At 40.6% G+C, this 26,481-nt stretch overlaps 1 protein-coding gene and 1 long non-coding RNA gene across 5 annotated transcripts in view; one reads left to right on the top strand and one right to left on the bottom strand.

Annotated features, from left to right (window-relative positions):
• LOC124278110 (vacuolar protein 8-like) overlaps nucleotides 1-2,739 on the top strand; it is a 214,022-nt gene extending 211,283 nt beyond the window's left edge. Inside the window, exon 2 of one of the 3 annotated variants that reach the window (XR_006898982.1) lies at nucleotides 2,578-2,739. The gene's annotated coding sequence lies outside the window, so the exon portion shown is untranslated. Of the gene's footprint in view, nucleotides 1-1,135; nucleotides 1,232-1,669; nucleotides 1,790-2,577 lie in introns of those variants that run through there. The other 2 variants (XR_006898981.1, XR_006898980.1) reach the window with 2 other exon arrangements.
• LOC124278111 lies at nucleotides 482-1,007 on the bottom strand. Of its 2 annotated transcripts, none has more exons than XR_006898984.1 (3): nucleotides 959-1,007; nucleotides 578-654; nucleotides 482-523 (listed from the first exon to the last, which is right to left on the bottom strand). It is a non-coding gene; the product is annotated as an uncharacterized LOC124278111 (long non-coding RNA). The 2 variants fall into 2 exon arrangements; XR_006898983.1 differs by lacking the exon at nucleotides 959-1,007 and adding an exon at nucleotides 737-782.
• Nucleotides 2,740-26,481: the final 23,742 nt, after the last annotated feature.

Below are 26,481 nucleotides of genomic sequence, written 5' to 3'. Positions count from 1 at the left end.
TATACAGACCAACATGTGCCACATACTGCATACAGACCAACATGTGTCACATACTGTATACAGACCAACATGTGTCACATACTGTATACAGACCAACATATCTCACTTACATCATAGTCCAGCATGTGTCACATACTGTGTACAGACCAACATGTGTCACATACTGCATATGGACCAACATGTGTCACATACTGTATACAGACGAACATGTCTCACTTACATCATAGTCCAGCATGTGTCACATACTGCATACAGGCCAGCATGTGTCACATACTGCATACAGACCGGCATGTGTCACATACTGTATAAAAACCAAAATCTGTCACCTACATCATAGTCCAGCATGTGTCACATACTGCCTACAGACCAACATGTCTCAGTTACATCACAGTCCAGCATGTGTCACATACTACATACAGACCAACATGTGTCACATATTGCATACAGACCAACATGTGTCACATACTGTATAAAATCCAAAATCTGTCACCTACATCATAGTCCAGCATGTGTCACATACTGCCTACAGACCAACATGTCTCAGTTACATCACAGTCCAGCATGTGTCACATACTACATACAGACCAACATGTGTCACATATTGCATACAGACCAACATGTGTCACATACTGTATAAAAACCAACATCTGTCACCTATATCATAGTCCAGCATGTGTCACATTATGTGTACAGACCAACATGTGTCACATACTGCATATGGACCAACATGTGACACATACTGCATACAGACGAACATGTCTCACTTACATCATAGTCCAGCATGTGTCACATACTGCATACAGGCCAGCATGTGTCATATACTGCATACAGACCGGCATGTGTCACATACTGCATACAGACCAACATGTGTTGCATATTCCATACAGACCAACATGTGTCACATACTGCATACAGACCAACATGTGTCACATACTGCATACAGTCCAGCATGTGCCACATACTGCATACATACCAACGTGTGTCACATACTGCATACAGACCAACATCTGTCACATACATCACAGCCCAGCATGTCTCACTTACTGCATACAGACCAATATGTGTAACATACTCCATACAGACCAGCATGTCTCACTTACAACATAGTCAAGCATGTGTCACATACTGCATTCAGACCAACATGTGTCACTAACTGCATACAGACAAACATGTGTCACATACTGCATACAGACGAACATGTCTCAGTTACATCATAGTCCAGCATGTGTCACATACTACATACATACCAACGTGTGTCACATACTGCATACGTACCAGCATCTGTCACCTACATCACAGTCCAGCATGTGTCACATACTGCATACAGGTCAACATGTGTCACATACTACATACAGACAAACGTGTGTCACATACTGCATACATACCAGCATCTGTCACCTACATCACAGTCCAGCATGTGCCACATACTGCATACAGGTCAACATGTGTCACATACTACATACAGACCAACATGTGACACATACTGCATACAGACCAACATGTGACACGTACATCACAGCCCATCATGTGTCACTTACTGCATACAGACCAATATGTGTAACATACTCCATACAGACCAGCATGTGTCACTTACAACATAGTCAAGCATGTGTCACATACTGCATTCAGACCAACATGTGTCACTAACTGCATACTGCATGTGTCACAGACAAACATGTGTCACATACTGCATACAGACCAACATGTGTCACTTACTGCATACAGACCAACATGTGTCACATACTGCATACAGACCAACATGTGTCACATACTGCATACAGACCAACATGTGTCACACTGCATACAGACCAACATGTGTCACATACTGCATACAGACCAACATGTGTCACATACTGCATACAGACCAACATGTGTCACATACTGCATACAGTCCAGCATGTACCACATACTGCATACATACCAACGTGTGTCACATACTGCATACATACCAACATCTCTCACATACATCACAGTCCAGCATGTGTCAAATACTGCATACATACCAACATGTGTCACATACTGCATACAGACCAACATCTGTCACATACATCCCAGTCCAGCATGTGTCACATACTGTATACATACCAACATCTGTCACCTACATCACAGTCCAGCATGTGTCACATACTGTATACAGACCAACATCTGTCATGTACTGCATACAGACCAACATGTGTCGCATGTTGCATACAGACCAACATCTGTCACCTACATCACAGTCCAGCATGTGTCACATACTGTATACAGACCAACATCTGTCATGTACTGCATACAGACCAACATGTGTTGCATGTTGCATACAGACCAACATCTGTCACCTACATCACAGTCCAGCATGTGTCACATACTGTATACAGAGCAACATCTGTCATGTACTGCATACAGACCAACATGTGTCGCATGTTGCATACAGACCAACATCTGTCACCTACATCACAGTCCAGCATGTGTCACATACTGCATACAGACCAACATGTGACACATACTGCATACAGGTCAACATGTGTCACATACTGCATACAAACGAACATGTCTCAGTTACATTATAGTCCAGCATGTGTCACATACTACATACAGACCAGCATGTGTCACATACTGTATACAGACCAACATCTGTCACCTAGATCATAGTCCAGCATGTGTCACATACTGCATACAGACCAACATGTGTCACATACTGTATACAGACCAACATCTGTCACTGCACATGGAGCAACATGTATCACATACTGCATACTGGACCAACATCTGTCCCCTACATCATAGTCCAGCATGTGTCACATACTGCATTCAGCCCAACATGTGTCACATACTGCATACAGACCAACATCTGTCACATTCTGCATACAAACGAACATGTCTCAGTTACATTATAGTCCAGCATGTGTCACATACTACATACAGACCAGCATGTGTCACATACTGTATCACAGACCAACATCTGTCACCTAGATCATAGTCCAGCATGTGTCACATACTGCATACAGACCAACATGTGTCACATACTGTATACAGACCAACATCTGTCACTGCACATGGAGCAACATGTATCACATACTGCATACGGACCAACATCTGTCCCCTACATCATAGTCCAGCATGTGTCACATACTGCATTCAGACCAACATGTGTCACATACTGCATACAGACCAACATCTGTCACATACTGCATACAGACCAACATGTGTCACTTACATCATAGTTGTATGATGTGTCACATACTGCATACAGACCAGCATGTGTCACATACTGCATGCAGACCGATATGTGTCACATACTGCATGCAGACCCACATGTGTCACATACTGCATGCAGATCCACATGTGTCACATACTGCATACAGACCAACATGTGTCACATACTGCATACAGACCAACATGTGTCACATACTGCCTACAGACCAACATGTGTCACTTACATCATAGTTGTATGATGTGTCTCATACTGCATACAGACCAGCATGTCACATACTGCATGCAGACCGATATGTCACATACTGCATGCAGACCCACATGTGTCACATACTGCATGCAGATCCACATGTGTCTCATACTGCATACAAACCGACATGTGTCACATACTGCATGGAGACCGACATGTGTCACATACTGCATGCAGACCGACATGTGTCACACACCCTATGCAGACCAACATATGTACTTACACCATAGTCCAGCATGTGTCATTTACACATAGTCCAGCATATATGTGTCCCTTACACATAGACCAATATGTGTCACTTGCACCCTAGAGACCAACATGTGTCTCTAGCACTATAGAAATACATCATGTGTGAGGCACCCCATAAAAATACAACATATTGGAGACACACCTTAGAAATACATCATCTTACAGCATATTGGAGATACACATTAGAAATACAGCATGTGGGAGATACACCTTAGCAAATACAACATGTGGGATCTTACACCATAGAAATACAACATGTGGGATCTTACACCATAGAAATAGAACCTGTGGAAGATACACCATAGAAATACAACATGTTGGAAGACACGCCACAGAAACCCAGCATGTGGGAGATACTCCTTAGAGCAGTGTATATAAATTTACAGCTAGCCAGCCCAATGGTCTGGTAAAAACTTTAGATGTTCCATACATATGAGTAAATTCACCATATTTGGTCTGGTTAAATCCATTTTGGGCTGGTAACATTTTGAAGTTACCAGCCCTGATGTCAGGCTGGATTTTTGGCTTATTTCAAACACTGCTTAGAGTCTTGCATGTGTCACATGAGACCCATGTTTTGGTGCATATTCAAATAACCTCAGTATTGCGTGAGCATCTGTACTGAAAGAGTGAATTGAATGAATAAAGAAGCTGAAATCTATAAGTTATCTATATGAGTTGAGATCTAAATGGTGTAAAGCATCCCTGGGCTTACTTATAGCCCCTCACTTCACTGTTACGATAAATGTTTCAGGGAACAAATATTAAAGATGACACCTTCTTCAAGATTATGGCACTCGTGTAACAGTATGAGTGCATGCATCACACAGTATACCAAATGCCAAATGTCAGACAGGATAGCAAGAGGTACTGTCTGATTAAAGTATTGATTGTCAAGCGGTTTAGATGTTTGATGCCACGTTTGGGTGTCTCTCATCATGATTTTACTGCAAGCTTTTTCTTATTTTGACACAACATATTATAATTTCCTCACCTTGATCATGTAACCCCAAAAGTGTGTATTTGTTTATTTGTAGGGCAAACGTTATTGTGAAACAATAAACAGAATCAATGTTAAACTTTTACTGCCACAAATAAAATGTTATTAAATGAAAAGACGCATGTTTCAAGGTATGGTTACAATCAACAGTCCATAAGAACAGTGTGCCTGGCATATGCAAATGAGCCACTACACAAAAGGGGGTTCACAAGCAAGTTAACACGGCCAGTAGCAAGTGTGATGCAGGTGAGGCACCTTCACCTCATTGAGGCCATTAAATGTCAATGAAAGCCCCGGGGAAGTCCATATCCGAATGGGCGACACATCAGTGGATCTTGCTGCTGTAAAACTAGCGCACCTTGTGGTCTCATGTTCAATGTTATTTCAGGGTTGTTCTGTTGCCAAAACGGAGAAGTGGCCATTTGCACCTCTTGGCATTCACGTTCTCCACAATCACAATGATTGGCATCCTTGCAGCAGCATATATCCCACAAGAGACCATAATGCAGCCACTTCCTATATCTGGTGTCGACCGCCGTTATATTGCGGGAACAATGCTAAAAGTGGCGTTAAACCATACTCACTCACTCGTGACCTGTCATCAGATGGGTGAAAAAAAGAGAAATGACTCCTTGGTGATGGAAACTCTTGCCTTCAGAATCGACCATTTGGCTAGCTGTCTTGCACGGACGCCGTTGACACGTAGACGACGCCAATATGTTCCCAGTTTGGTGTCTGCTGCTAAATATGGTATGGTATGGTCTGTTAGGGTTGCTGGCTGGTATCTTTATCGGGGGGTGCGTGGTTCAAATCCGCCGGTCTTGATGTAAGGTCATGACTGGTGGTTGGCCACGACGCGGACGGTCTATAACTTTATTGCTTTGCTGAAAGTGTCTCCATAAGTGCTAGATGTGCTCTCCATCTGTCTTTTTCCTAGAGGCGCAGCATTTCGATCTTGTTCCAGAACATAAATAGAGATGTTTTCTCTACACTTCTTTAGACTGAATTGGGTGGAAATGATACGTGTCTGGTTGTCTGGCCTTTTGAAGTGAACATTGTTGGCCATATGTCTTGCTTATTGCAAGTTGTGTGCAATTCAAACGAAAGCTGCTTGATTGCTTTCTATTACCCCTCTTCCACACTCTTTCTCTGTCTTAAATCTGCCGTAAAGGTGTTATCATAACCAGGACTGTCCACCTGACACCACGTGTGCAGCTCTGCACTAGCCATCAGCATGATCATTCCCCTTAACAATCTTACTTCCACCCGGGATGCTATGGTTATTAGAAGGAATCACCACAGGTTCATGTTTGCTGTGGATAGATGTGATACCAACGTCAACATCAGCATTCTTTGATCATCCTCTTCAGCTACTTAACAAGCAACGGTTTGATTAGAGCCATCGGGTTATATACCCAACTACAAAAGAAACGCAACCTTTCAAAACCTAATGCAATTTTTTCTTACAAGGTGCTGTTTTTATACTAGGCACATAAAGAAACTGAGCATACAAAAATTTTAAATCTAAATTTATCAAACCTGTGTAGACACATAAGGATTGAAACTCAGAGATTAGTGACATATATCCAACATGCTTGGACGTGCCACGTTCCGTGACGTCAGTGGGTTCGTCCTTGAGACGTGCAATACGTTGTTGCACGTGCATTCCTGGATAGAGAAACAGAGCAAATGAATGCCACACAATACTGTCACTTTGGAAAGCTCAACCCCTGCCCTTGCGATCGTTAAAAAAATTAAACGGCTATTGAAACGCATAGCATGCCAAGGCTCACGTCTGCACAACGTCATGAGGCCATTGGGATGGTCCGTGGGGGGAATGTCTCAACGACAAGTGGCTGCACATTTCCACTGCCACCGGAACACCATCTCTGCACTGGTTAGACGCTGGACGTCCACGTGTAACAACGCCAAGACAGGACAGATGGATAAGGGTGACCCATCTTCGCCACAGGTTTCAGACTGCAGTGATGACTGCCCGAACCATCCCAGGACTTCGCCGTATCCACCCCAACACAGTTCGACAACGTTTACGTCATCACGGGATCAGGCCACGACGTCCCGCCATACGGCCTATCCTGACACAACGTCGACAAGCTCGCCGAATGTGGTGCCGAAATCATGTCCGCAGACCCTTGTTTTGGTGGAGAAATGTTGTTTTTTACAGATGAGTCCAGGTTTAACATTTCCCATAGTGATGGACGTCAACGTGCCTATAGACGCCTGGGAGAACGTTATGCACAGGCCTGTGTCTTGGAGAGGAATCGCTTTGGTGGTGGTTCCGTGATGATTTGGGGTGGAATAACAGCACGCCAAAGAACTCCTTTGGTGATTGTTCAGGGCAACTTAACTGGTGTGGGCTACAGGGATCAGAATCTTCGACCTGTGGCAATTCCTTTTCTGCAACGTCATGGCACTGGGTTAACATTCCAACAGGACAATGCCCGCCCTCATACGGCAAGGGTTGCTATGGATTTCTTGCAACACCACAACGTTGACTTACTGCCTTGGCCTGCAAATTCACCGGATCTCTCCCCGATAGAGCATGTTTGGGACGAGATGGATCGACGTCTACGCCGTCTTCTTCATCCGCCAGATAACGTCCTTGACCTTGCAACAGAACTTGAGAAAATCTGGCGTGACATCCCACAAGCCTTTCTTGCACGTTTGATAGGCTCTATGCGTCGTCGATGCACTGCTGTTCTCAATGCCGATGGTGGACATACCCGTTATTGAGCTTGTGACATGGTCGTTTGACCCCTGCCCCGCTTGTGGACTCGTGACGTCATTGTGATTGCCTTTACAATTGAAATTCTCCCGATTTGTTATGGTCTCATGATCCCTCCATTAAAGTTTATATGTACCTTTGACATTGTTATCGTACTTATCAACTGGGATCATATTTTGACAATACACAGTTTCTTTATGTGGCTAGTATATTATGATTGTACCGGTTTGTTAATATGTTTTTCAATCCAAATTTTACGTTTTCTGATGAAAAAGAATATTAACCAAACGCACCTAAAAAGGCAATTGTGGTAAAAGGTTCCGCATGAAAATGCACGTGCATATCGTGACAACCCTACCAATGAAAGAGTCCCAAACTCGCCTGAAATCATTCTTGTTTGGACACAATCGCCATACCACGACTAACGAGAGATCAGAGGAACCAAGCTTTGGGACGATTGCAAGTTGGCTAGATTGTACGGAGGGCAGCCAATCGTGTTAATGTTAGGACAATCTACCGACTGCAGGAGCGGTATCAGGCCACTAACAGCATCCATAACCATCGAAACAATGGACGACCTTCAGTAACATCACAACATCAAGACCGACAGATTGTGGGCAGATTGCTTCCCCAGAGCGACGGAAACATCACACCTGACCATTTGGACTCACCACAGACCCAGTGACGTTTGCTTGGAAGAAACCTCTGCTGTCACAGACCATATTGTTGTCCTGGCCTCACCGTTCGTCACCGCCCAAACTGACTGCAATGGGCAATGGAGAACTGTGTTTTTTCTGATGAAAGCCGGTATTGCGTTTCGACAGCCGATGGCAGAGTGAGAGTATGGGGAACGGTTTTCCAATAAGTGTATTGTTGACAGAGACTCGTGAGGTGGTCCAAGCATCATGGTGTGGGGTGCAATCGGTCTGAACAAGAGAGTGGCCCTGTGGTGTTCCAGAATCTCGGTCCAGGACGAGGAAATGGCGTGACAGCTGCTCGCTATATTGACCAAGTCATAAGACCCCACGTTGTACCACATTTTGGACGTCACAGAAATCACATCTTCTAGCTAGACAACGCGCCCATACTGCCAGAGCAACACTGGACTTGCTAAAGCAACATGGCATCCAAACCCTACAATGGCCCGCACTCAGTCCTGATTTGAGTCCAATAGAACACCTTTGGGACGAGATACAAAGAAGACTGAATGACCTCCAACCAAGGCCGACAACTGCGGCTGGACTCGATCAGGCATTATTGCAGAGTATGAAGCCAAGTGCCTATGGCCTTCATCAACCGGCTAATTCATTCCATGTACAGAGACGCAACGCCATCATCGATGCCCATGGAGGCGACACATGATACTGACTTTGAGGTATCCTAATGGTACCATTTTTGGTGATTTTGTTTGTGTGAAATATAAATGTGTTTCCCGAAAATGTTTTAACCATAATTGTCAAGTTTGAACTCAATCCTCCGTTTTGATTGTTTATTGGGGCGAATTAAAGTGTGTGCTTTAAGAAAACTCGATTGGTGTGGCGTTTCTTGTGCGGTTCAGTGTATGTCAACATCAATGTATCTAGCTGTTCAATACGACATTGAGAGGGAGGAGATTACATACACATCAGCTATATCAGACAGTCACTCTAGTTATATATGTCGTGTTGCCAGCACTTACATAAGGTTCTGCTGTCACCAATTATCACACTAATAATGTCTCCTGTCAGTGGTCAAGATTCCCATTGCCTCGTGACTGAAATTGTGCTGAAGGGGTTGTTGTTGGCACATGTACTACCGATATGTAAACTAGGTTCGTTTCTGTATACAGAAATGCACCCTAAACAAAATAAAAATACAAGGGACGAGTCAATATCCCTCAGCCAAAAACCGAAACCGTTTGTGGTTGTTCCCATTTAACTGACTGCGAGTGGTATTGTGCATGTTGAAATATTCGTCACTGTGTATGCTGATTTCTTATATAATGCAATCAAATGCATATAATGCAACAGGACCGCCTCCGTGGTGTAGTGGTTAGAGTGTCCGCCTGGAGAGCGGAAGGTCGTGGGTTCGGTCCCCGACCACGTCATACCAAAAGACGTTAAAATATGGTACTTGTTGGTCCCTACCTGGCGCTCGGCATTAATGGGTACAACAAGGACTGGTCGTCTCGGAGTCAGTATAATGTGTCTGAGTGGGGTATTCATGCACCACTGCGGCATGGTATCTCAATGGGCTAGCACTGTAAAACTAGCTTCAGTCTGGACTAGTACAAGCAGCCGCACATACACATACACACACATACACACACAAGCATGTACGTTGTCATATGAAAGGTCACATAAACCCTAGGGGTAAAAATACATAAATCACTAACTGGCATCGTTATAAATGAAACCCCGTCATTAAAACTACTCATTTCGACCTTTAATTGACTTAAATCGACCTTTTTGACAACAGTGCACAATTCTCACCCGCGAACGAAATTTCAACCAATCAGAGCGGCGCGACTCTGTGACGTCATATGAGGAATAGCTTTGAGGGCCGATGCAGAATTCATCTACATTTTAGGGGGTAAATTATCTTGTTTACAGGCTTGTATAAACCTGAAATCGTGACAATTGTTGTGGAAAATGAAAGCTATATGTTCTCACAATCTACTGGCATTTAATTTTGTCTCCTGCTTTGCCTAGTTTCCGAGTTACAACTTGTTTTCATAGACGCTTCTGTCACAATTGATTGGTGTCGTTAGGCCCTATTTGTATAATGACTGATCCAAATTGATCCCATTTCTGTGTTTTTTACCCTCGATATTTAATCATGTCATGTAAAAATCTGTTTGTATTCTCAAAACAGTGTCGGCCCATAAGTTTTCACATGCAATACAGCAATTAATACTCCCTTTGTTGTAACCCGTGTTAGGTGGTATAAACCTACACATGTTATTTGTCATCATTCACTTGATGGTCAGTTAATGAATTTATAACAGGTATAATTAGTGGTAACACACTTAGATTACCCGACAAAGGTTCCCATTTGGCATTTCTTGTGTCTGGAGTAAATATTCAACATTATAAACATCGATCAAAGGATTAACCGATAACACGCTGATTGATTAATTACTTTTATCTTACACAGCGGAATTGTCAAAAGGTAGTGTTTATGTATGTAGATTTACTAATCTATACTGAATACACTCTGCCGTGTCGGTGTCTGCGTAAAACAACGTCCTTCTTCAAAGGATTAACCGGCAATACATTGATTGATTGCCCATTATTGGCTAACTAAATTACTGTTTTTAATGAAAGGCGGACATTATGCAATTAGTTGCCAGGTGTGCTATCTTGGGTGACCAATGAGACTATACACCAATACCTGAAAAGATTTATCACTTTTTCGTATATTAAACTGTTAAAAGACACATCATTTGGAACAGTTTTGTGGATATTGATGGATACATTCCTCAAACAAGGTAATGGCCTGATATTGTTCCTATAACTTTAATCTGTTTTAATTTTAATATTTGCATTTTGTTTTTATTCATTTGTCGTAGCATTCAACAGAATCATTGTTTTCGCCGTGAAGTGTAATGAGACAGACAACATACACTAGGTGTGTGTGCGAATTATGATTCACATTGGCAAACTATAAAATGTCTAGATATTACAGTTCTGTTATAAATTCACTATAAGTATCAGCAGATCGTCAGCTTTTATTTAGTTTCAAAATGCATAAAAGTATGATAATAAACTAATTAGGATTATAAGACCAAATATAAAGACGCACATTGACTAGTATCTACATACTGGTGAGTGGACATTAACCATGTGAATGTAGCAAGAAATTTATCGCGCAGTATTGTGACTTCGACCCCACCTCGCTTCCGTGGAAGAAATCGTTATGTTATAAGTTGTGTCATGCAAAATCCTTTGGTTATGATTCCAATACATATTTAACTACGAGTAGAAAGTAGTTTTGATTTTCTAACTTGATGAAAACAAACTATAATCTCATTAATTCTAACAGACTTTACGATTTTCAAAATGGCGGCGATTCTGTCGGGAACATCCGCCAGTCTGTGGATAAATGCTATTTAGGTTTGTTTTCACCGAGTTACAAAATCAAAACTACTTTCTACTGGTAGTAAAATATGTATTTTATTGATGGCCAATAGGATTTTGCATGACATAGCGTATAACATAACAATTTCTCTCCTGGCAGCGAGGTGGGTGTCAATATAATACTACTTACAATATTATTGTTACTTCGACCACAACCTCACTTCCGAGGAAGAAATCGTTATGTTACAAGTTGTGTTATGGAAAATCTTTATGGTCATCAATCATATACATATTTTACTATAACTAGTAAGTAGTTTTGATTCTTTAACTTCCGTGAAGCGATCTGAACACAAGTAAGATATCGTTTCAGGCTTCCACAACGCTCGCTTCGCACTCACAAACATAACCCATTTAGCACGAACTGCGGGGTCCTGTGGAAATCTGTGCATGGTGACACCATCACCCGACCCCTAGGAGCAATTGACGACAAAGCAACGATTCGGCATGTCGTCGTTCATGTCGAGAAATCATCAAAATGATGAGCGTGCTACACACTTTCTATACAACTAACTGAAAATCGTTCCTCATATGACGTCACTGCAGTGCTCTGGCGACAGAGTTACGTAACCTGTCTGTGGTTTCGTTGGCGGGCGAGAGGGAAGCAGGCGACTTTTTGGCCACTTTTAATCGCTCGGTATTAATTAACCACAAGTTTTAAAGAATAAATTTGGTGTTCCGCATAAGACTAACCACAAATCTTCATATGTAATGGTTAAAAGAGTAACAAAACAAAGTTTAGTGGTTCTTTTAACACTTACGGTAAGCTCGCCCAACCTATCCTGACATACGGCGCCGCTATATGGGGAATCAATGAATTTAGATATATCAACAACGTACAAAACCGTGCCTGTAGGTTTTTCCTTGGTGTAGGAGGTAAAACTCCTAATATCGCAGTGAGAGTCGAGATGGGCTGGTTATCATCGTGAACGTTACAACCCATAGAAGTCGTTCGGTTGTGGAAAAGGTTATCATTTATTGATCCGGAGATATTTTCTTTGTGTTTGATCTTTAGGATCTCTGATTCGCGTTGTCACACTGGACAGGACTTCGAAGAGACCGTATGGTTATCACCGCAGTTTGGACACTTCACTTCCTTTGTACAGTCAGTGCCCTCATGTTTGTCACCACAGCGGTAACAAACAGCAGAGGAATGACAGGACTTGGATCCATGTCCAAACTTTTGGCAGTTGTAGCACCGGAGTGGATTGGGGACATACACCTCCACACCAATGCTGCAATAACCAGCTCTAATCGAGTCAGGAATCTTTGCTCGCGCGAACGTAAAGAGATAGGTGTTTGTTGGTTGAACAACACCGTCCTTCTTGAAAGTGAATCGTTTTACGGCTGTGACAGACTGCTGGGAGTGTTCCTGAACAATTTGTTCCTCAGTCATGTCAGACAGGCATCGAGCTCTGTCACGTACAATGCCTATACACGAGTTAAGTGTTTTGTGCGCTGAGACAGCGACCTTGATATTGACAAATTCTTGGATTTTGAGCAAAACCAAGGATTGTTGTCTCCGAGTACATTCTATCAAGGAGTGAAGTGGATCTAGCCCAGCGGATAAGTATCAAAGCTGCCAGGAATTGCTGAAATGCATGTGTAAAAAAATGTTCATACTGGTCCAAGTGCGTAAAAGCATTTCTCAAGTGAACTGCACTTTTCTGATTCAGTCAAACTAGGTACAATAACACTCAAGACATGATTGCGTAGCCTTCCACAGATTGATGAGATAGCTACTTTGACATTGATGTTGAAATGAAACATGTTTGCGTTGATTTTGATATGCCTTTTTATAAGTGATCTATAGCCAACCAAGCTCATACATTATACATCATGTAAGTAAATCTAATGATATATTCCTTCAAATAAACTTCCATCTGTTCTCACAATATTCTAGATACATAATTTATGAGGATTTAAAATTGAGTTAAAATAACATTTTTTGGGAAAATTCAATTTTCCCCTTTCTTCCCCCAATGAAAAATGGCCCAAATCTGCAAGGCTTCTCGTATTGAATTTGCAAAGAAATGATAACAATATATTAGATCATGGGGTGATCTCATACTTATTTTACTGATGTAGTCTATATGGCGGCCATTTTGAAAAATGGCCGCCAATTTTCCCATTTTCGGGGGTCATGATATATATTGACTTCCGTAGACCTAACCGTTAAAGATAAAAAGCATGTATAGATGGAAAAGGATCAGCTATGAATGTCCTACAATTTGATATATGACTCATGAGAATTGGAGAATTGTAAAAGAAGTTATGATGAAAATAGTAGAAAAAAATATTATTTTTCACTTTTCCCCAAAAATTATGAAAAAGATATAAAATCTGCGAGGCCTCTCGATCTTTATTTAATAAGAAGGGTATAAGCTAGAATCATGCCAAATTTCATGCTTGTAACACAAAGTGCACAATTCAGTGAAAAACTGCACTTATCCGCTAATCGGAGCTTTGTGACATTGGCAACCTCTCCGCAGATACCAGCGATACCTTTGGAGATTGCAAATGGATTCAGTTGCATAGGTTGGTTGTCACAAGCTTCAATGATCAGGAAGCGTGGCCAGTAGTCTTCTCTCTATACACCTTTTGTATAATAACATTTCCCCCTGTTATCTTTCAGTCTATCTCTGCCTCTGTTTCTAATAATTGCTTGTGATGTAATTAGTTATTGTAAATATCTTTGGAGAGGGGTTTAATAAGTTGAAAGAAATTGTCCCCGATCCTTTTCACATTGTGAATAAAATATGTTTAAACTTAAACTATGCGTGGCCAGTAGTTAGGTCGGAAGGGCGTACTCTCGTCAGACGAGGAATTGTCGGAATCCATATGTCTTCGTTTTGAACCAGGGTGTTGGGAAGCCATGTCGTTTGCAATATGGTTCAGCACCCCCTCTCCTCACCCTCCATGGAGTGTCAACAGGGACGGTCTTATACTGCAGCGGATCTCCAAGCTGCAAAGACCGAGGATAAGGGGATGTTATACTCCAGCAAGGTCGACACGAAAAGCTGTAGCTGTCTACCAGATTAAAGGTCAGGATGGTTCGGCCCATGACAATCAATTGGAGACGTACAGAAATCGGAGGTCATCGTCACCAGATTGGCCCATGAGCCACCGCCTTCTGTGCATAGAAATCTAAACTGATTTGCATTTTGACAGAAGTTCACATTCTGAACATGCCGAAGGGCGTTTTTCAAAATCGAAATTTTGTTAAGTATATTTTTTTCGCAGGGCATGGCGTGACCAGCCGACTGGTAGGATCGGGCCTATTTTACCACCCGTCTCGGCAAAATTAGGGTCGAAGTGGTGTGTTGGATGAAGGAACACCGGTTCCGTCATCCTCAACCACCAGAATCTCTTTTTCTGCCGACACAGGGACGCAACCAACGGCAAACAGGTTGCCCAATTTAGTCGCCTCGTACGACCAGCAATGGGGTGCCGTGGACTTATTCGATCCCGAATCCACACGGGGGCGAAGAGCCATTAGCGTTACCCAGCACCCACAACGAGGAGGTTGCTCTTCAAGGGTGCCTTTCGGTATCACGGTCCATGGGGACTTGTTTGTTTAAAACTACTGCCGTTGCCATGATCGTTCCTATTCATCCAATCGGTGATGTAACATTTAGATTGTTTTTGTTTATAAATAATTAAACCGAAAGTTACTAATTTTAAAAACATGGGAAACCTAAGTGTATTCTCTTCACCAAAGAACAAAAACATTGATCAAATTATAATTTTTTTAAATTTCATTATGAAGAAAATATTAGACTGTACCACTGACGTGTTGTGCCTGAAGTCAACAATGGCCGTTATTTGCGGCTGTGTGCAGAGAAATATGGCGAAGACATTTTAATTCGCGGGCGTTTCGTTTTAAGGTACATACACGAATTAAAGATTATATATTTAAAACGCTGAGAATTAATGCATTCCATACATGATTCAAATGACACGTAAATCCGACTTGTTGAATGATTATTGCAAGTTTTATTTGGGGATGTCATTATGCTGCTCTCCTGTCGAATGGCTTCGACAGTAGGAGAGGATTAAATATGTCAAACCCATGACTGTAAGAGAACTGGTGATGCCAGAGCACACGGGTTATTCTCGCATGAGAAAGGCTCAGTTGATTACATTGCTGAACGACACCAAACCTGTAGAGTTGAGATTTGTACCCACAGAACACGCCGTTGGTAAGTATCTGAGAGGCTGGCGGATGACCATCAATTCTAATATAATACTCTTTTCAGATACAGTTGTTGGTCTTCAAAGAAACCTCGATACTTTGAATGCTTATTGTATGAAATGGAAATTGCATGTTAACTTACAAAAAACTAATATTGTCGTGTTTAGAAAACATGGTGGTCTACGAAAATGTGAAAAACGGTACTTTGCAACTGATTTAGTTAAAATAGTTCCACATGTACAATTTAAATATCTTGGGTTTTTGTTTGCATATAATGAGTGAGTGAGTATGGTTTTACGCCGCTTTTAGCAATATTCCAGCAACATCACGGCAGGGGACACCAGAAATGGGCTTTACACATTGTACCCATGTGGGGAATCGAACCCGTGCCTTCGGCGTGACGAGCAAAAGCTTTAACCACTAGGCTACATATAATCTGAGCACGCAAAAATCTCTCCAAAGTGTTTATATTAAGGGGTAAAGCTGCACTATATGAGTTACTGAGTTCAATGAAACCGCTGGGCAATCTATCTTATGAGTTGTACTTTAAAATAGTCGATACGAAGATAAAACCTATTTGTATGTACGGCGCAGAATTGTGGGGATATCAAAAGTATGAAGTCTTAGAACGAATACAAACAACTGACAGTAATAGATTCTTAGGAGTACCCAGAAATGCACCCAATGTAATGGCTACTGGTGAATGTGGCAGATTCCCAATTTATGTAGAAACAATTATTAGATGCATTAGCTATTGGTTATCCTTACTACACATGGCAGATAATAGACTTCCTCAAAGAGCTTATAATATGATATTTTGTACAGATATACAAAAAAGAGTTAGCTGAGTATCATTTATTCGAGAACCATTATTTAATCTTGGTCTCGGATACGCATGGATATATCAAGAAATTGGATATTGTCAATTATTTTTGAACGAGATAAAGATGAGACTAAAAGATGTTTCTGCACAAGAGTGGCATTCAATTATCAATGATAGTACTAGGTACGACAATTATTCTCTATATAAACACAATATCTTTCCAGAAAAATATGTAACAAATTCTCAAATTTGAGACGATACTTAGCTTGACTAAAAACTGGAGGCGATATCGGACGTAGAAATAATATACCTAAAGAAGAGAGGATTTGTAAATTTTGCAACTTAAATGTAAAAGAAGATGAATTCCATGTTACTTTAAAATGTACATTGTATAATGTATAATGTGGTGGCACGTGGTCCTGTGCATAGCGCTCAGGTCACAAATCAGTTAAAGTTAAGCAACGTTGGGCTCGGACAGCCCTTGGGTGGGTGACCGTGTTGGCAGCTTAACTCCTGAGAGTTTCTAGGACTTCAGTCCTGCCCCACTGATACATGTGGCAAGTGAGTTTGTTCACAATTGCCTCTGTTCACCAAGCGGGAAATTGGTACCCGGTGAAATAAGTCGTGAGACTATTAACCTTCTAGCGCCTAACAGGCAGCTTGGGTTATCCGGGGTAATAATGATCAGATTGTGCGCTTTGAGCAGGATATCTAGCCTGGAAAAGGCGCGTTATAAATATTCTCATTACTATTATAATGAAATTAGACAACAATATATATTCCACAGAAATACATTAAGAATTGTAATTTTGTAATGTTTTGCATACTTATGTATGATAGTAATAACGAAACTGTGTGGAACTTATGTAAATTTTGTAAACGTGCCATTCCAATTATATACGAAAAATGAAAGACAAAATGTAAACCATAAATGCCAAATATGTTAAATTTTATCACCAATGCATATATGTATGATATCATGTTTATTTGTATATGGGCCTGATACCGCAAATACTGTAAACCGAATTGAATTTAACTGAATTGAATATTGATGTAAAAAGCATTAACCCATTATAGCTAGCAAGATCAACGAGGAGTTTGAAAAGTATGAAATACTAGTTAACGATCAACACTATATATCGACACTATATATTTGGATATAGTGCTTATATGCCTTTTAAAGGCGGATCTTACATAGACTTGCCTCCGTATTACAAGAAAAAGATGGCCATCATTGATGACAACTGCTTAAGATGGCATTGAGATCTATCTTATTTCCCGCAGATTCTAAAATTGCAAACAGGCTTTCGAGCTATCCCACAGACGGTGGTCTCCACTTTGAGGGTACAGTCGCACCTACCCCAATCTCCCAAATCGACAAGGTAGAAAAACAAAACAATTCGGCCATAAATGTCTTTGGACACGACAAGGGTAATATTGTGCACAGAATAAGCCCCTTTCCGGAAAACATACCCAGGATGAATTTTCTCCTAGTCGAAAAGGATGGTAAATTTCACTATACGGGGATCTAAAGTTTGAGCAGACTATTAAGCGATCAAACAAAACATAACGGAATAACCCACTTCTGCGAACGATGTCTGCACGGTTACTGCGGACTAGATCTTCTTTAATCGCATAAAGAAGACTCCCGACGTGTGGGACAGACTGCTATTAGGAGAACGACAACAGGCTAAACTTTATCAATCATTCCAAACAAATGCCCGTACTATACCCTACGTCATTTATGCCAACTTCGAAGCCCTCATAAAATATATTGACCACGACACGCCTACCACTACCGAACAAAGTTTCACGCATAAAACACAAGAAAACAAAGCTTTCGGTCTTTGTTACGTGATCGTCCGATACGATAGGAAAACGAATGTTCCCATGATATACAGATGCCACGACGCGTCTGAAAGATTTCTCACATGTTTACAACACGAAGACGAAGGATGACCAGAGAGCTCATAAGAAATCTAACACCCGTCACGTGTTTAACAAACCCATAGACGGTGACATCGTGAGAGATCATTGCCACGTGAACGGTAATTACAGAGGCGCCGCCCACAATGCGTGTAACTTGAAGTTTAGAATACCCCCCAATACAATACCAATCCCTGTTGTGTTTCATAATCTTTGGGGTTATGGCATAAATAGTGAAGCAATGACTATGAAATTTACAGAGGAAAAGAGTGGTAAGATCATTGCACACTGTAAGGCAGATTTTGATCAGCTACCTATCACAATACGTGAACTGTGTATTTTGATTGGGCAGTTAAATGCAAGTGGGCATGGTGTCCATTATACTCCACTGTATTTCAAGAGACTGTAAATTCAGAAAAATTCAGAATGGAAAAACTCTAAGGGCAATTTTAATGCGCTGTTGTCACATTCGTTGTTGGAAAGTGGACAGGATTTAGATTGATTGATGGATACAAAACAAATATGATTTTTTCCACCCCGAGATAGAAAACAGACAGAAGTTTCAGTGAAAGCTGATGCCTCAAATCTAGGTTGGGGTGGTGTTTATGGTGATCTTGAAATAGGGGGAAGGTGGTCTGAGACAGAAGCGACACATAGTATAAACTATCTCGAAATCCTCACCCTGTGATTTTCAGTTAAAGCACTTTGTGCAGATAAATTCAACATCCACATTAGACTACTCAGTGACAATGCCACAGCGATAACCTATAATAACAACATGGGTGGAACAAAGCATTTAAGTCACAGTGTCACATAAATTGGTGCCTCCAAATAATTGGTTTTGTTGCAATTATTAGATTTTGTGTTGGTGAGCAATTCATCGGTCTCAAATGAAATCAAACAGATTCATATCAAACTTCAACTTACAGGTAAGTCTCGTTGGGTCAGGATGGCTTCTTTGAACTGCCCTCCATTCGCTATTGGTTTGTCATTAAATTTTCTGGACACATGGTCACTGCTCCATCCCGCAGTCCTTATTATGGTCTGTAATGGGACAATGGCCCTTGATGCTGCACTTGTTGAGGCAGATCTAACACTTTGTGGATAGGTCTATACCAGCCTGTGATAACAAAAACCTGATCCATCTGGACAGAGTATCTTTAGAAACTCTTCGATTGGGTTTATGAAAACTAAAAAAAAGTGTAGTCTCTTCACCCCTAATACCGTTGCAGATTGCGAACCACACACAGGCAAGGACCTGGACACCCTGTAAGTGTCAATTCACTTTGGTATTATCCAGGTCTAGATTGTTTGAGCAAGTCACCATATCTAATCTTTACACTATTGTCTAACACATCTACATTCCTACAGTCTATCAACGAAAGAGATTGAAGGCGTTGCCTGATAACAAATCCATAAGCATAGCAAGTTTTAAAGTCACACTTTTCAAGTTGTCATCTGTAAGGTCTCTCAAATACTGCAGCACAACACACATTCACATTCCATGTCACATTGTATCTTGGCAGGTTGAAAATGCCCTTCATGAATCTGATCACCAATGGGTGTTGTCCAAACCTTATACCGTCAACCCATGCTATTGTTGATATAGCAGACCGTGCACTTTTATCTGACGAATAGCTTAGCCCTTGAGCAAAGAGCTCCTGCAGAAAATTTAGTTCTTCGCTCAGAGGTGGTGAAATGGGACTAATATCCTTTGCACTGCAAAATAAGCACTTGCGGAAATATGCCCCATACTGTCTGTGGGTTGAAATACGCCATGATTGCAGAATGATAGTCTGCAACTGGTTCCTGTATTCCTTGACCCAGCAGACCCTCCCTGATTGTCTGAATGCTGCAAGTTTTCCTTGGAGTGGATGTTGCCTGTCGGGTTGGTTTGCTAACCTTGGACAGTCTGTCAGTAAGTTCAGCAGCCTGTCAGTAAGTTCAGTAGCCTGCTGAACCAAAACTAGGTTGGCCATACTGGTGCTATCAACACTACTGCCTCTTCTCTGCAGAACCCTTCCGATAACACTGAAAGGACAGAAAACATATTCATAAGATTGTCCCCAGAACAAGGAAAATGCATCCACAGCTGTCGAGTTGTTTGTTTTACCTTGATGCAAATAAATCCCTTGTAGGCTTCCGAAACACACAACATAGGCTATCTAGACAAAAGACAGTTTGACGTAGAACAGTACTTAGAGGACATAGATGCTAGACTAGAGGAGCAGGAGCAATGCAGTAGGCGTAATAATCTGGTACTGTATGGTGTACCTGACACTGGTGAGAAAGAGACTTATACAGAAACAAAAACTAAGGTCTTGAAAGTTCTGAATAGAGCTGGGCGGTGGGGTAGCCTAAGGGTTAAAGCGTTGGCTCATCACGCCAAAGACCCGGGTTCGAATCCCCAAATGGGTACAATGTGTGAAGCCCATTTCTGGTGTCCCCCGCCGTGATGTTGCTGGAATATTGCTAAAAGCGGCGTAAAACCAAACTCAGTCAGTCAGTCAGTCTGAATAGAGCTAGAGAAGTAAAAGGGGATTCCACTCCTGGTCCCCTGAGATATAGAAAGGGCACATCGGTTATCCTCAAAGTCTAGAAGGAATAGGGAGTCAAGACCAACTATTGTGCGCATGACCCACTGGGAAGACACTGGGAAGTGGCTCTCGGTCAAGATGAGGAGTGTGTTGAAGGAGCAAGGAGTGGGGATCGCAAATGATCTTACTAATTACCAGTGTAATGAACTATACCGACATCGTATTGAGAATCCCAACATGCGCTTTTACTACAAAGGTAGTAAACTGATGCATGCACCAAAGGAGGACAATGTGAAACCAACGAATGAGTCATCACATAGAGACTCATCCACTCGGGATGAGCCAGGACGACAAGATCCACCCACCCGGGAAGAGTCAGGAGGACGAGACTCGCCCTCACGCCGAACTAGGGACGATTTAGCTCGTAGAGACTCATCCCCGCGACGAGCTAGGGACGAGCCAAGACGAAGGGACTCACCCCCACGACGAACTAGGGACACGTCCAGGGAGAGCGGTGCCCAGGACTTTCGCCGGGGTCTCAGGTCCACCTCGCGTCGCTCTCACAGAGATCAGTAAACTAGCGGTGTGGCCAGGGTCAATACAGTTCACATCAGCACCTTTCATCTACTCCATCATGCATTACTGAGTGTGTGAATATTTTGTACTGGAACATTTCGGGGATTGCAAACAAGCTCATGGAGAGTGACTTCATAAATTACCTTAAGTGTTTCGATATCATTGGCATAATAGAAACATGGTGTCACGATCTAGACTTAGAAATTAACTTTCATGATTATAAATATATCTCTAAACATGCAGATAAAATATCTATTTGTGGGAGACCTTCTAGTGGGACGGCAGTGTTGATTCGCAATTGCCATATGAAATGGTTTAAAATTACACCTAATGCTGTATTTATATTGTTTGACCATACTCTGTTTGGGCTAGAATATGATATCCAGACCACAATAAGAAGATATTTTCAGGTTACCATGATATTAATTCCAAACCTCAACCCCCATGGTGGGACCAAGAACTTGAACAATTAAAACATGTGAAATATAAAGCATTAAGAGATCATAGAGACACTAACCTGGATATTGTGATTTATAAAACACTACGCAAATCTTTTGTGTGAGGAGAAGAATATTATTCATGAAGCTCAGGCAGGATTCAGGAGTAATTATTCTACTACTGACCTCATTTTCTCACTCCAAGCTATAGCTATGGTACAGAAATATTCCTGCAAGAAGAAAGGAAGGTTCTATTGTATGTTTATAGATTTCTCAAAGGCCTTTGATACAGTTAATCATTAAATTCTTCTGTCAAGTGGACGTCTAAAAAAAGTTGGTGTTGGTGGTAAATTCTATAACATCCTTGTATCAATGTATGGTAGGTTGTCAGCTTGTGTCAGAACATCTCAAGGTCTTTCAAGTTATTTTGATTGTAGTATAGGTACTAGGCAGGGTTGCATCCTCAGTCCCCAATTGTTTATTATCTTTATTAATCAGCTTATGGAAAGTATGGAGCAATTTGGTGGCCGTGGTATATTTATTACACTTGATGTTAATAATCTATATGCTCTAATGTTTGCGAATGATGTTTCCTCAGTCTCGGATACTGCTTTCCAGCTGCAGAAGAAGATTCATGGTCTTGAGAATTTTTGTCAACTCACCGGTATGAAGGTCAATATTGATAAGACTCAAGTTATTGTTTTCAGGAATAGTGGGCCCCTTAGACAGTATGAAAAGTGGTTTCTTTATGGTCAAAGGCTGGAAGCTGTTTCATACTGCAGGTGTTTGGGTATTGTGTTCACTCCTAGGCTAGTTTGGACTAAAGCACAACTAGTCTTGTTTCTCAAGCCAATAAAGCCCTTATAGCCATGTATAGATACCAAAAAAGAGTAGTATCATGTGCGGATCTTTTTATAATATTTGATGCTATGGTTAACCTATTCTTTGTTACGGTTCAGAAATTTGGGGTGTTACCCATTGTAAAATCATTGAACAAATCCAGATAAAGACATGAAATACATGAAATACTTCTTAAAAGTGGGTAAAAATACAATATGGTTCTTGGTGAATGTGGCAGATTCCCTCTTCAACTTACTTATATGCCAAGGGCAGTTAAATATTGGTGTAGACTTTCAACTTTTCCAAGTTGTAGATTACCTCATCAGTTGTATTTAATGCTAAAGTCTTTGGATGAATCTGGACGGACAACATGGGCATCTCATATCAAGCATATTTTATTTAGATTTGGGTTTGGCTTTGTTTGGATTTCACAGGATATTGGAGATATTGATGGTTTCATTTCTGTTTTTAAGCAAAGATTGTCTGATGATCTTTCACAAGATTGATACTCATCCCTACATAATACAACCAAGTGTTCTAATTATATACTTTTCAAGTCCCTCCTGAATGTTGAAACTTATCTCAGTTTAGGTATTGCCCCATATTTAAGAAATTGTTTAACAAAATTTAGATGCGGTAAATTTAAAATTAGTTCTGAGACAGGTAGATATAACAATGTCCCTTATGATTCAAGACTCTGTCCTTTTTGCCACAAAATTAATATTTATTAATTGAAGCTGAAATACATGTTTTACTTTATTGTAAAGCCTATCTAGATATAAGGAATAGGTTTCTGGATAAATCTTTGAAACATCCTATTTCACAACACAGCTTTATAAAGGTAATGACTTCAACAAACATAAATGTTATAAATAATTTATGCCCTTTTTTATATAATGTTGGGAAAATAAGAGATTCTGATGTTTTTATGTAAAACGCATGTAACTTCTTATCACATCTATGAATGTATTTTGGGCCAGTGGCCTATTACTGAATAAAATGTATGTATGTATGTCTGTCTGGAAGGTTCCACATGGTACGACAAGTTATCTACAGAATGTAGAAATGAAACAATATTATTTCAAGAGTCACTGCTAGAAATTGTGTCTAGCTTACCAAACGTTTATGTACTCTGTGGTGGAGATTTTAATGCCAGAACTGGAACAAATCCCGACTTTGTTGAAGATGACTTATTTGAATTCAACAACCGTGATAACTCCTGTTGGGATTTCTTGTTAGACTATTTTAATCTTAAACGTTTTTCCACCGACAGAGTGATAAAAACCTTTGGTAAAAGTTTACTTGATTTATGTACTATTTTCAATGTTCACATTATGAATGGGCGATGTGGGTCTGATTCGCAAATTGGGGATTTTCCTTTTATTGGTTATAACGGTGAAAGTGTTGTAGAGTACGTTATTTCATCCGCACCTCTATTTTGACTATGTAAAAGACTTCTCAATACCATCTCGATCAGAATCACCACATCTCCCAGTCACACTTAAATTACGAGCGCTTCATGTACCTGAACCTTCAGCAGGTAACACTGACTGTATCAACAGTTTCAAGTTTGTTTGGGACAATGATAAATCTGAAACTGTCCGGCAGAACATTTTATCAGATTCAGTACAGGACATATTAGATAAATCTGTGGACAGCGCTTTTACGTGTATCGATACAAGTATTGACTTTATTGTAGAGGCTCTTTGTCTCGCTGCATCAGATATGAAAAATAGTTGTAGTGACATAAAAATGATGTTAAAAATTGGCATGAAAATGAATGCAAAAAGCTTAAGGTCGATCGTTGCAGAGCATTCAACAATTTTCGAAAACGGAAAACAGTCATTAAATAAGTATAATATTTAAAGAAATAGATACTGTGCTGTTTGTAAAAAGAAACGCAACGATTATTATGAACGAAAGCAAGACAATATTGAAAAAAACATCGATAATTCTAAAACGTTTTGGTATGAATTAAAAGGTTTGAATAATAGAAAGATGGGACAAAATAATATCCCTACCAGCGACTGGTTTGAACATTTATATCTATGGATAAAATAAATGAATCACAGGCAGGCTTTAGACAGGGATATACTACTATTGATAACATATTCATACTGCAGAGTGTTGTACAAAGATATCTTGATATTCAAGGGGGTAAATTCTATACACTATTTGTTGATTTCTCTGAAGCTTTTGATTCTGAAAGTGAAAGCTTGTGTTAGGAATAAAATTGAACTGTCAGAGTCTTTTGATGTACAAATTGGTGTTAGACAAGGCTGTGTACTCAGTCCCTTTTTTTTCTCCTTTATCAATGAATAAGCAATGCAAATTGAAAATCATTGCAGAAATGGTATTCAGTTACATCCTGATGTGTTCCAACTTATTCTTTTATTGTTTGCCGATGACATTGCTCTCATGTCAAGTACAATTGTTAGTCTCCAGAAGCAAATTCATAAATTAGAAAGTTATTGCGAACAGTCTAAACTAAATGTGAATATGAGTAAAGCAAAAGTAATTACTTTCAAGAAAGGAGGATAATTGTCTAGACACGAAAAATAGTATTATAAAGGCAATCAGATTGAATCAACAACCTCATATAAATACCTAAAGTACTGTCGGAAACAGACTGTTTTGTTTCGCATTTATATCTACAATTTATGTAGTTAATATATGAAAGTGTGAAATATCTGTTAAACTAAGTTCGGCCTAACTAGAGTCTCAGTGGTAGGGAGATAGGAAACGTAGAAAAGGGACTTTACTGAGGAGAGATTAGTGCAGAAATGAGCAATGCAGTTTTGTCTAAGTCCATGTCGACTTATTTGGAACAGACCATCGCTTTATGCAAATTAGTGCGATGATATTGTATTACAAAGGACCCTTTTTAATATGCCCATTTGGTAATTAAGCTTAGCTTCATTATAAACGATAGCTGACATAAAAAATAATAACTTTAACACTGAAACTATTAAGGATGTAGCTGCCATGGAGTCTCACTATCAGGTAGGAGGGGTCGTCTCAAAAGCAAAACCAGGGCGGGTGTCGCAGACGGTGGTTGAGGTCGGGTTGGGGTCAATAGAGATATCAGCTAAGATAAAATAATCCTTTAGGCGAATTAAACTTGGAAAAAAACGGCATGTCATAACAATTTACAAATAATATCCAATCCTGTCGATCTTCTGGTGGTCATGCCACCTATATATTTTGAGACATTTCATACGATGGCTGATATAAACTTTTCTGTGGGCATCTTATCACAACATAAACTTTATGAAAGAAAGACACGCAAGATGTTAATCAATAGACGAAACATATTCAACACACATAAAAAAGCATAAATTATCTTTGAGATGACCCCTTGTGCCTGTAGACAGCACATGCATTTCATGCCAGGTGAGTCGACGGTCCGTCGTCATACCTGGCTGCGCGACCTAATTGCCATCTATAGTCTGATCTATTGTTTTTAGCAGCCATTCGTATTTTTTCTAAGTTTTGCCCGATTTTACGAGTAAACATGCTTTTCTGGATATCCTATTACGCATCCCACTGAACGCCCAGTTAGGCCGATGTGGATTATTTCGACATATGCTATTTG

The sequence above is a fragment of the Haliotis rubra genome, unplaced genomic scaffold (genome assembly GCF_003918875.1).
Source record: "Haliotis rubra isolate DU_JTF1 unplaced genomic scaffold, ASM391887v1 Scf231, whole genome shotgun sequence".
In the NCBI taxonomy this organism is placed as follows: Eukaryota; Metazoa; Mollusca; class Gastropoda; order Lepetellida; family Haliotidae; genus Haliotis; species Haliotis rubra.
This window is presented reverse-complemented; position numbering and strand designations above follow the sequence as displayed.